Source organism: Oryzias latipes, chromosome 19 (assembly GCF_053564925.1).
Source record: "Oryzias latipes strain Hd-rR chromosome 19, Olatipes_Hd-rR_3.1".
Lineage (NCBI taxonomy): Eukaryota > Metazoa > Chordata > Actinopteri > Beloniformes > Adrianichthyidae > Oryzias > Oryzias latipes.
The window spans coordinates 5,229,605-5,242,814 of record NC_136255.1 but is presented as its reverse complement, the minus strand read 5'-3'; positions in this window follow the sequence as shown (position 1 = coordinate 5,242,814).

Here is a 13,210-nt window from a genome sequence, read left to right as displayed (position 1 = left end):
CTAACAAGCAGGTCAAAGGAAAAGTGTGTACAGGCAGGTGTGTTAAGGTGAGTAGATGTTTACCAAAATGGACCATGATTTTACTGAATTTAGAAGGGTGTAGCCACAAAAGTATTTAATCAAAAAACTGACATTATGATGAATTCTGTGTCAAATCATGTGTTTCCCATAATATTGTAAAGCCCTATTTCCTCAGAAGAAACATGTCATTCATAAAATATGTGTGGTTATTTTTTTGTATTGACACGTCAGCAGTAGGTCATGTGACTGAATGTACCTGTGACTGATTTGATAAAGGGGGGGGGCATCCTGTTGAGATGGGAAAAACGTCAGGGAGTCTACAAGAGACCTAGAGAAAGAGAAGAAAAAAGAAGCGCATCTAACACCCGATGCATTCGATTTTGTTTGAGATTTACAGTATTTCTGTTTGGACTCGGCTGGACAATCGACTCATGGATGAGAGGATTACTTTCTCATGTTTGGATTTGGTTTGGTTGTGGAAGCCTACGTGTCAGGAGTGGAGGTGACCGTGAACTCTGAGAGGAAGACGCAACAGCACGGACATCAACGGGACATTCAAAGAAAACGAATCGGTTTTGAAGCCACCGCTCAAATGCATGGGTGTGAATGAAGCTTCAAGCTGAGGCAAAGACGAATTTAGCTTGACTTGAAAACTTGGCATGAACAAGATAAAAAACAGCTTTGTACAAGCAATAACAATGTAGCAAAGGGAGTCTTCATTACAGGACTCTCCAAGTACCACGTATCAGCCAATACTACATTGATAAAAAGCTAGAACATGGGGAAACAAAGGGAAAGTCAAGGCAACCAGAGGGGGTTGAATACAACAGGTGCTGCTTTGTTTAGCCTGTGATGTGTATTTGTTTTTTACCTTAATTTGCTGCGAAAATGCCCAAGACCATGCTTTACTGTACTTTACTGAATCAGATGCTTTAAGTTTTCAGACTGAACGCTCATGAGAGCTGTGAGTGGATCATCCACCATTAAGAGGCAGATGTGAACTGCCTTCATGCGAGTCAAATGAGAACAAAAGAGTTCATCGTACCTACTTTGTGAAGAGAGCTATAGTGTCTTTTGATCTGGAGTAGGTATGTCCACATTCAGTTGTGAAAATATAAAATATTTGACCGTTTCATTCAAGTGGTCATTTGTCGTCAGCAGAGTATCATTAGACACTGATGCAAAGGTGCATATACTCACAGGATTTGATGTTTCGGAAACCTGACTCTTTTTTTGTAGTTCCTTTGTTCAATATCGATTTGATTTTTCCTCCAGTTGAAGTGATCAGATCTTAAAAAAAATCCAATGTACGTCCAAAATCAAACAAACATGTTTGACATCTCAAGCTGGCTGCATTCCACAGCTTCAAACAGATAATATCAAACATTTCTGTTTCTTTATTAAAACATTTTTTCCTAAGAAATGAAAGAAAATGAAAAAATAAAATTGTCTTACCTATCCAGTTTGGCTTCATGTTTATATACTCTCCAATAAATCCTGTTTTATCGCCTCCATGCAGTCACTTCTCCTATCTCCCGCTTCCAGTTCCTGAGTGCTTCCTCTTCTCTTCCAAGTCTTTAGACAAACTCTCTCCCTCCCCCTCTTTCTTCCATCCTTCTCCCATCTCAAGAAGGGATTTTTTTCTTTCAAAGCACAAAGTGTGGAGCTTTACAAATACACAGTTTAGCTCCAAGTACAGTGGAGGGAGGTTCACACCATGTGCTCAGACTGCCTTTCTTTTGGTCATTCTTGTTGATGCGTTTCCTTGGCATTGCCTTTATCTGCTCTTTGGAGAGGCTCAACAATGTGCCAGAGAAGTACGGAGGTGGGGAGGAAGGGGTGAAAGCTGGGAGAAGGATGACGGCGATAGAGAAACAAGAGTTATGCTCGCTTTAGGTGTCTTTGTCAAAATAGGCTCTGCAGTGCAGAAGTCTGGTGTTTATTGCAGGAACTAGTTCTCATGGATAATCAAAGTGTTTTGCAACTACTACGTTAGCCAAATATGACATCACCTGTTAGCCAAAGTAATAACTCAGGAAATATGAGTATTTTATGAAGACTTCTTCTGTTCTGATGTTGAAAACTTGGATGATTCATAAAAGGCAAATGTACATTTTTTTTCAAATTACGTAGCGTTTAAATACAATGCATTGTAGCTTACATTTGCAAATTTCTATCAATGCTCACTGTTTTTTTTCTGATAGACTTCCAGGACACTGGATTTTGTAGATTCTGAAATTCCTGCAAAATGATAATCGCTCTATAAAGTGCGCTAACTGGGAAGTAAGGAGTGAATGTGGACACACCAATGTAGTCCTGAGAAAAATGCTGAAAAAGGAACAGGGACAAAAGTTACGGGCTGGATAAGGTTAAAAAAAAAAACACTGTCAGAATGTTACGGACGGTAATGAGAGAAGCACCCAGGCGCAGAGAGGAGGAGGCAGGAGTTCCAGGAACAAAATAACAAACAAACTAAAAAACAAAAAAAAGGCAGAACTGGCAGGCAAACTCGAAAGACTAGAAAACTCAAAAAGGGGAAACATCAAAACTACAAACTTGGAACTAGAGAAGACTTACAACAGGGAAGCAGAAAGTTATGGAGCAGCACAGGAGGAAGGGAAAGACAAGACTTAGGCTGTATTTACACTGCAGGTCTTGATGCCCAAATCCAATTTTCTGACTATATCCGATTTTTTTGTCGACCCGCTTACATCATCTTTTAAAAGTGACCCGTATCCGATTTTTGCATTTACACTATACAATGCTGAAACTATCAAACGTAGACTTTCTAAGGACTACGTAACGTAGCAGCATTTCCGCCTTCTGCGGACCTCCTTCGGACTTTTGTGTGATTGCGGTTGTCATGGAGGCAACGCAGCGACGGAAGGAGCTCCAGGATGAGCCAGCCGCATGAGATGGGATGCGCGGGAGAGAAAAAAGAAGGGCTGCTTGGCTGGCTTATGTGCTCTCACTGAGTTTTGATCGAGGAAATGTTTGCAGATGTTGTGCTGCACAAACAGTTTGATCCAAGCAAAGAAATAAACGGGTTCTAGCCTGTTCCGTAGCAACGGTGTCCCGCTTGATTAGTTACCGTTTGCGTCCCGACCGGGACCGGACCGGAAATAACGACGCCTGAGGCTGAAAGGTAACACGCTGATGCGACTCCAGCTGTCCTCGAACAGCAAAATCAGCGCACAAAAAGCACTTTAATAAGTCATGTGATATCAGTTGGCGGTATCCTGAGTTGACGTCACTGACGTACGACTCTCATTTACTGGGGAATATCCGATTTGTCTGCTTACATGGCACACGCAAATGCAAGGATCCGATCTGATCTGAGAAAATTGGAATCCATGCGCTTTTGTCCTGCTTACACGTTCACCGGTCATATCCGATCTGTGCCACATGAGAGAAAAAAATCAGAATTGGTTCACTTGAACCATGCAGTGTAAATGCGGCCTTAAATACATGCAAAACAAACGAGACACAGGTGGAAACACTCAGGACAGATGGGGACCCAAAGTAAAACTCACTATAACAACAAAACAGGAAACCCTACAAAATAAAACAGGAAGTTATTTCAAAACATCACAGAACAAAAAACAATTAGAACATAAAAGCAAAGCACCTAAAACCGTGATAGATAGGGCACCTTAATCCCAAACTTTAGGGCTAACTGTAAATTCCATGAAGAACAAAGGTTTTACTTCTTCTAATTATTTAGACACTTTGTGAATGTCTGAGGTGTGACTCTTTACAGTTTGGTCACACCCCAAGCCTTTACATTCCATTCCCAAATTGTAAGCAACTCAGAATCAGATAGTTCAGTTCATCAAAACACCACTTGGTGCCAATTTGGTGCCATTTTCCTTTGTCTCACGTTTCAGAAAACCTTTTTCAGCGTCAAATTAAGTTTTTCGACTTGAAGCAAAATCTTGACGGTGTCCACAGTTCAGTTTGCAGTTCAGCCCTGGCTAGAGGACAGTGTCTCCTCAACAGTCTGGAAAATGACAATTAGAAAAAGATTTTTGGATACCAAATAAAAATAAGTTATTCTTGACAGACTGCTCTGTTGTTTACCATAACAACCAAACCTACATGGCTCAGTGATGCATCAGTGTGAGGTAACAGTAGAATCTCCTCCAAACAAACCCATGACAACAAGTCCCTATACAACATTTGCTGTCTCTGAGGTATATTACCTTTATGTACAGTCTACCTCTGGAGAACAGTAACGCATAGGCGTGTAACAATCAATCAACTTAATCAGTGAATTGATTTATATTCATATGATCCAAACAGATCCATCTGTCTTGTTGTGTGTCAGGTTTGAAGGCCTTGTAAAAGACTGTTTCTGTATTTGTTACTCTTCAAAATAAATCCTCCACATGAATCATCATGAATCATCCAGTCAGTTATCCTCTTTCTATAATAATTCATCTAAGCATCTATATAAAAATGTATAAACACAGGATCCTCTTACTTTGTTGTGATCCTGTTGTCGTTTGACTGTAGACAGATTTGCTGAAAAAAAAGTCAATTTGTATAATTTTTGGCTCCTTTGGTTATTTTTTTGCGATTTAGAGGCTTTAAGACCAGCAGAGTCGTGGCTGTTTTAATGCTTACAGTTTTGACTTGTTCTACAGCTTAGCTAATAGTGCCCATTCTGCTCGATGCCGGAGGTAATTGACAGTTGTTAACTGCAATTAGTCCATCCTGACAGAAAGGTCTTACATGCCACAGCGTGTCCCAGGAACAGCCCGAGAATTCCAGCTTGTTTAAACGGACAATACATTGATATAACTCCACACAAAGTCAGGAATTGCTGTTGTTAAGGTCAGGGGGTCATAGGACTAATGACATAATTAAACAAGTAGAGTTTACTTTAGATTTGACATTACAGACTATAAAGAACCCTTCTATGTTGTAGTTCTGACAAAATGTGTAAATAATTAAATATTCCTATGTACCCCACTCTATCTTGAGACTTCCAGATTTATTGTGTCCTTCTATTCAAAAAATACCCACCCCCCACCGCACACACAAACTAAAACATTAGGAAAGAGTTTTGTTATTGAGCATCTGGACCGATGTAAACAACAAGAGTGAAGACTTTTCTGTTGCTATTTTTGGCACATCTATAAATAAACTGTTCTGACCTTAAATGTTTTGTGGTTGGCATTGTAACTGTATGCTGGCACAGGAAGGACTCAACTTCATGAAAAAAAAAAAAACTTACACAGCACTTTAGGATAATTATGCAACTGGACTCGATGAAATAGTGTCAAAATGTCACTGACACACAGTAAGGTCTCTTACAGACCTTGTCACCCTTCCATAGACAATATCTTAATGCCAGAAGTGCCAAAAATGTTGACATCTTACCAGAAACATGTTCATTATGAAGACTTTAGTTTAAAGAAATGGTAAAAATACATAATTATGCCCAGATTGGCCATAAAGATTATGTGAAATGTCAGTGAATTGATTAGGACCTTGAACTGACTTGATCATTCCTAAACATTTACTGACATTTCCGCACCTTTCAGAGAAAAATCTGTGTTAAGGCCAAAATTAGGCATATGAACTTCCTGACACTCTTTCTTCCTGTGCATGCATGAGTTTTCTCCAGGCACTCCAGTTCCCTCCCACAGTCAAAGACCATGCTTTGCAGGCTAACTGATTACTCCAAATTGTCACAAGGTGTCAATGTGACACCTGACAGTGCTGACAACCTGTCTAGGGTGTACCCTTCCTTCGCCCAATTGGCAGCCCTGTGAACCCAAAAGGGATAAAGCGGGTTAAAAAAATGGGTGGATGACTGAATGGATGGAACTTCCTGACACCTCAAGACAATTGTCTGCATTTTCATGCAAATATGCAGTTATACTCGATAGAAGTAGTTGGACTTGCCTCCAAATTAGGGCTCTGAAAACCCATCTCTGCGAAAGGGGTTTGACTCTCTTCCCCTCCAGAGTTGCTGGTGATGAGAGCTGGTGAGGGTTTTCGCCATAGCTCCCCAGCTTGGTCAAAGTTTCTTGTGATTTACCCTGATAAACCAGAGGGTCACGTTCCTGTGTCTTCAGTTTAAGGGTAGATATCTTATTGTGGTCTTGGCTGTAAAGTAGTACAGAGTACCAGGACTTCTTGGGCTCTCTTGGAGGGGTTATAAAAGTGCTCCAATCCATTGTTTTACTAGGAGAGGTCTGCGAGGACAATGACAGTGGTCCCCCTTTTCAAGAAGGGTACTGAAGAGTGTGCCTTAATTACATGGGGATCAGACAGCTCAGCCACCCCTTAAATGTGTATTCTGGAGTACTGGTGAGGAGAATTTTGCCAAAAGTCAAACCTCTGGTTCAGGAGGAACAATGCAGTTTTTGTACTGGTTGTGAAACAGCTGATCAGCTCTACACCTTTACAGAGACGGCAAGAGGGTTCATGTCAGATCGCCCATCCAATCCACGTGTTTTTTAAATTTGAAAAAGGCACTAAGTTTTGTCCCTTGCGATGTTCTTTAGAATATGCTCTGGGAATGTGGGGTCTTGGATCCCCCACTAAGGGTTGTCCAGTCTGTAACACCAGAGCAGGAGCTTGGTTTGTATTGCCGGCAGTAAGTCAACTTTGTTCTTGTTACATCAGTTACCCTAGCCACTGGTTCTGTTAATAGTTTTTTAATGAATAGAAGTCTAAGTGCAGCCAGTAGAAGGGGTTTGGTTAAAGTACCACAAGATTTCATCTGTGCTTTTTGCACGCCCATGCACGTTCAATATGCATGGGAGTAATTTGCAGACCAGCATGAACTCCATGGATGAGGATTAGGGCATTTTCCTTTGGCTGCTGCACCTGACATCTGGCCAAGGACAAGTGGAAGATGATGGATGTTTGGGTGCACCACCTCCCCATTGACTACCATTTAAAAAGATAGATTTCATACTAAAAAAAACAAAATCAGCTCAACGTTGCCATTCCATTTCAGGCTTCCTTTTGTCCAATCAAAACCCAACGGCTGAGATTAGAAAGGATCTGTCCAGTGTCAAGATGTCAAAGGTTCCAATTCGTGGCTTTATGTAAAAATATATATGTGCAGACAAAAGAGAAGGAAACAAATGGAGAATGAAGGAATGCACAGATAATCATCACTAACATTCATCATGCTAACATTCATTGTTCAGCTTCAGAAGGTATGGATCCACAGAATCGCTACAAATATATTCCAGTGAAGGCTGTTAATGCAGATTTATTTGTCCTCACCATTCCTTAAAGCTATTTCTGACACATGCTCTGTGGTGGATTGGCAGTAAGCACAGTAATCTAATCTGCTTGAAACAAGATGGAGATACAGATTTTTTTAATCTGAGGATTCAATTGTTGAGTGTCTACCCATGTTTCGGTGCTTGAAAGGAAAGCCCAGGCACCTTTAATCATCTGCTGGTGTGAGATATTGGGTGGTTGCTAGGTTACAGGTCAGTGTGGAGCAGAGTTTGTGAACGGTATAGAGATGTTGAGGAGAATATTTGAGCACAGTGAAATGTCACGATGTGACTGCAGTACTGTTGCAACAATTACCATGGAGACACCTGGATTTCTGTCTTCAGTCTGCAGCTGCACATCTTGTCTTTGATATCTTCACATTTTCATACAAACACAGGGGCTAATTATCCAGCAGTGTTATATTCTCCAGTCATCATAGTTATTTTAGCTATCACCCTTTGAGGTGCCTTTGTGACACCTCTTTAACAAATCTATTGCACATTCTTCTCTATATTTGGACACTCAATGCTCATTACTGCCCTGCACTCTTACTCTGTGAGAGAAACTGCACTGGAAAAAAAATTCCAAGTATGTTTTGGCCTAAGAAATTAATAAATTCTGATAAAAAGAGAAATTTGTAGTCTTTATATCCGAGTAGCTCATTTAAATACCCAAACTCGAGGTTTACCCTTTTTATATGTTAAACAAGAACCACCTGTAATAATTATTATTTCTTAACATAAAGAAATTGTGAACTGGAATTTGTGTTGGGATTTAATCTATCCTCCATTAATCTTCTAACATCTGAGCTGTAAAAAATACACACATTCTTTGAATTACCATAATTCTTCGACTGTTAATAGTCCCCACCCTTTTCATCTACTTTCAAAGCAATCCCAGTGGTCTTCTAATTATGATGATGCTCTTTTGAGGCAAAATCAAAGAACCTGTGTTGTTTTCCAGGACATATTTTCTGCAGAGTTCATTCTCTGAGTTGTAGGCGGTAGAGAAAGCCTGGAGCAAGCCTGCCCCTACTTCCCGTCACCGAACAATTTCAAGCTACAGCTCAATGTCAAAGCATCATTTTTGAAAAGACTAACCAATAGTGGAGTGTAAAAATGACTAAAAGGCAGGAGGACCAGCAGTCTCAGATCCAATCCAGCCCTGACTGTCCTGTGATGAACCGTCTGCCCTGCTTCCCGCTGTGTCGTGAACTGTGGAAGAACGGCTGCTCCGCACGCTCACAGCCACAGTGCCCACTCTGAGTCCTGGCAGCCCCCCCTCCTGCAGCAGACTCAGCTGCTCCGAAAACCAACTGCGACAGGAGCTGCTTTGGCTCTGGCTGGAGTCTAGAGTAATTAGCTCCGACACAGCTGATGAGTTGCTAATTAAATGTTTATCCGACTCTGGCATCTGTCGCAAAACACAAACGTCTGTTAGCTGCCTCGAGTCTGTGGATCATCACTTTTAGCTGGTTCTGGGTCCTGTGAGCTGGAAGTTCAGGACTGGGCTCAGGCAGGCAGAGGCTGGCCACTGCAGCAGCAGCCGAGTTGGACCTTAATGTAACTCATTATTCCTGTCCTTGCTCAAGCTGCACTCATCTCCTGACACTGAACTCTCTGTGGCAAAGACGCCAGCAGTTATCAGCCGAGTCTGAGTGCGTATTTCAATCTGTCTCCATCATTACAATCAAAGCCCCTTTAATACAGTTTTTGATGCACTGAAGAGATTCATTTTGTGCCGTAGAAGCAGATAATGTTCAGATTTATTACTTTATACTTTTAGAAGAGAGCAAATGGCATGAAGGAAATCTTTTTATTGGTCTTTTTTTCTCCACAGGAATCTGCTTTTAAAGTGCATCACTTCAATAGCATTTTGTGCATCAGCACTACATTTACAAAAACGTTTAGACTAAATAAAAAGATGTTGTTTCACTCTCATGACTTCATGTCTGCTCGGAGGTTAGCGTCACCAGCAGTTTAAATATAGATCAAAAGATTTAGATAGTCTTCCCTGTTTTGCAGTAAATTGTTTTAGATAAGATTTTGGGCAAACAGAAACTAAAAGCTGCAGCTTTCTCTTTTAAATGAAGTTTATGAGTTTTTCTTCTACTGTGACTCAGTTTCATCTTCTAAAGCACGGTTCTGATGTGCTTTGGACTATTTGCATTCGTTTAATGAATAAAAACAGAATCTGAAAGCTGTTGTGTTTCAATGTTTGCATGTATCTGGACTTAAAATACCCCAAAAACACTTTCCAATTTCGTTTCTTTTTAAAGTTTAACCCCTGAAAGACCCCCCCCCCCCCCCCCCCCATCTGTTTGCAGGGTATTATTCAAAGGAGGCCTGTTCCATCAGGCACAATTGTTGCAGTTCAAAATAGGTAACGTTTGTGCAGCTTCAGAATTGTTCTTGGCATGCTCCCCCAAGTCAAAGGTCAACTCAAAGTGGTGCAATTAAACCACGGACTCTATGAGAACTAGATTGAGTGACCCTAACCCCCCCCCTAGCATTCCAGACAGGAAGTACCTGCTGGCTCCAACAAGCCAAAATCCCACAGACTTCTAAAGAAAAATGACTGTTTCTCAGTCATTTTGTCAGAATAACCATACCAATACCATTTTTTACTTTCTTTGTATTTGTAATTTTTGTAATTTTGTAATTCCTGATTGGTAAGAGTGGTTGCCATAGAAATGCTGAATCAGACTAATTACTGCTCACTGACGAATTTTGGTTCAAACACAGCAAAATCCTTTTCACAAAAAATGGCGATGGAATTTACTTTATCTCATAGGAACCGGAAGTAAACCCCTTTCTGTGGGTGATATCACACTGACGGTGTCCAGTTCTCATCCAGTCAAGGCATTAGACTCAGCAAGACTCAGACCCTACATAGGAGTACACAATCACAAGACCAGGGCTGTCTTCTACTTATATTTTTAGAATAAAAAGCCATCCTTAAATTCCACATCAGAAAGTTTTGTTTTGGCTTTTTTTTTCTAAATTCTTCAGTTGTCAAATTACCAGGGCTCTCTGCCAGAGAAAAGAGAAAGGTTACTAAGATGACCTTTTCCAGGAGGTCTGAAAACCTCTAAATGTTCTCATATTTCAGTCAGACAACTGATACAGTAATAATAATATTTATTTTAACATCTTTTGTTTTGCTTTCAGATTCCTTTAACTTTGTATTTCACATTCTTATAGTTTTGGCATAAGGCTCCATGCAATTCCATGACACAAATTTCCATAAACATTTGGGTAATAACTACCCCTACTGGAGCTCACAGGTGGAAGCCGGGGAGGAGGGTGGGCGACAAACGCAGTGCTGCAGTAAAGAAGGATGAACAGCTTACACACCTGGACTTAAATGGGACGCTGAACAGGTGAGTTGATTAACTGAACCGCCCTAGGGGAGTAACCGAAGTAAACACCTGCCTGAGTTATCTGCCCGAAATTGCTCCCAAGGTCGCTCACAACCTGTGAGGCTTGTCCACTGCGATTTAGATTTTTTTGTTTCTTTTTTGGGATACATCCTTTTTTCTTGTCACGTTGAGATTTTTTTTTTTTTAATTTTTAGTTTTCCCTGTCAGTCACCAGGTTTGGGTTGCCAATTGTCTACAGCTGTCCTAATTTGTGTTGATGATCCTTAAGTGTCCGGTTTTCAGTTTTTCATTCCCAGGTCATCAGTTTCATCATCGTTTTGTTCCTCTGTAATGTTATGTACACGTTTCTGCCAACAAACCTTGTCTCCTGCAAATTGGGACATACACATTGACTGTACATGAGAACTAGACTGAGTGACTCCTCCCCCCTGGCTTTCCAAACAGGAAGTACCCGCTGGCTCCAAAAAGCCAAAATCCACTAGACTTCTATAGAGAAATAAACAGCTATTACTCCATCATTGTATTGGTCAGTATAGCCATTCTTGATCTTTTACCTTTTTTTATAACATCTTCTTTTACTATCCCTTTTTTTTTCTTCTGTAGTAAAAGTTAGTCAGACCAATCAGATGCCTCAATAGAAGTATGTGGTCAAATGTTGGAAATGTTTGATTGACGGATTCTCCCAAGCCTGCTTTCTTGTGGTAGGGCGGTGAACTACCATCAAGCCTGAGTGGCGAAAGTGGTTGTCATAGAAATGTTGACTTTGAATGACTGCATATTGACAATTTTTGGTTCCAACATGGCAACGTCTGTAAAGCTAGAGAATGGCAACTCAATTGGCCTGATTTCATTGGAACTGGCAGTAAGTCATTTTCAATGGGGGACGTCACACTCAGTCAGTCCAGTTCTCTAATACCGTTAATGGTTCTACACCACCAGTTCCTGGCACATGTTAAAACAGTTTAAAGTTCCCTTAAGCAAACCCCTTTTTCTTTCTATCCATTTTCTTCTTCTGGGTGTTATACAATAGTGATAGAATTTTAAATTTATCAATCAATAATTATGATTCATTGATGATGCAGGACTATTAATTCTTTGATCTGTCTGTCATGTCTCTTTTGCTGGGCTTCTAAAGTATTAAATGTATTTTTTGAATGGAGTGATGTTGGTCAGCGTCCACCTTTAAAGGTGCCTCTGCCACGTTATCCTGCCATCCTGTCTCTTCTGCTTAAGCTGCTTTTGCATTCATGGACTGGTTGTGATTTCAGTCTCATGTTTTCTCATTTAGATGCTGATGTGCTTCCATATCAGAATAAATCAAAAGCCCAAACTGATTCAGTTTTTTTTCGTTCTCATCTTTGACTGCTGGTGTGATTGAGGCGGAGAGCTGGTATTTGCAGCTGGAGTTGTTGCACCTGTGGATTTCCATAAATGTAAAACAGGGTTCTGTTGCACTGACCAGTTTAAATTCAGATGTCAAACTCAGAGCCATCGTCCACGCAGAAGCCATCAGCCTGACAAGTGATCCTGTCCGGAGCATGCAGCCTGATAAGCAGCGACCCCCCCTCTCTCTCCCTATGCCCCATCCACCCCCCACTTTGTGCAATCAATTCTTGGAGTTGGCAGATTGAGTTGGAAATTACACAAGCGTTTCTTGAAGCAGAGCCTCTCCACAGGCAGAAATAATTGTATATTTTTGTTGCACTCCAGTGAGCAGCACCATGAAGAATGTTTACATAGTGCAAGCGTCTTAACTAAAGGTGGCAGACAGGAAGATTAATTCAAAACTATATCAGAAGTGTCAAGATCAGATAAATCACAGCAAAGGCTGTTTGTTTGAGCTGCAGCTTCTTCTTATAATCTGCAGAGGAGTGTTTGTCTCAGAATGCTGAACCTTTGAAACATTTTCTTTCACTCAGTGTTGAAAAAAATGAGTTTTTTTTTATTTAAAACTGAAAAAATAAAGTCAGATATGAACAAGACAAAAAAACGTATGTAAATAATCTTGCAGAGTTTGCACAGAAAATGCGCACATGTACATTGACTCTAAGAGAGCTGGACTGAATGATTATGCTGTCCCCCATAGAAAATGGCTTACTTCCATATCCAATGTAATAAATATAAATACAAATTTAATGACTGAGTAATAGCTGTTTATGTTTCTATAAAAGTCTGTGTGAATTTGACCTCTTGGAAGCAGGTAGGACTTCCTGTTTGGAATGTGTGTGTGTGTGGGGGGGTGGGGGGTGGGGGTGGGGCTCAGTCCAGTTCTCTTATACATTCAATGGTTACATGCTTAACAAACAAACAGGCAAACAAACACATTTTTTGTGTTTTAGTGATTTTATAAGTCTTGTCGGTAACCAACCACTAAGACCAGAAGTTAGTTTCATGAAGGACACTAAACATTACCTGATTTCACATGGGATGGATGGATTTGTTTTATTTTTTTGTTTTTGCATCTTGTTTTTTATGTATATCAGCTAAAGTATACTAGCAAATAGGTGCCATTTCTAGAAGTGTTCCATTGTAGCAGCACAGTGTAAACCAGTTTTG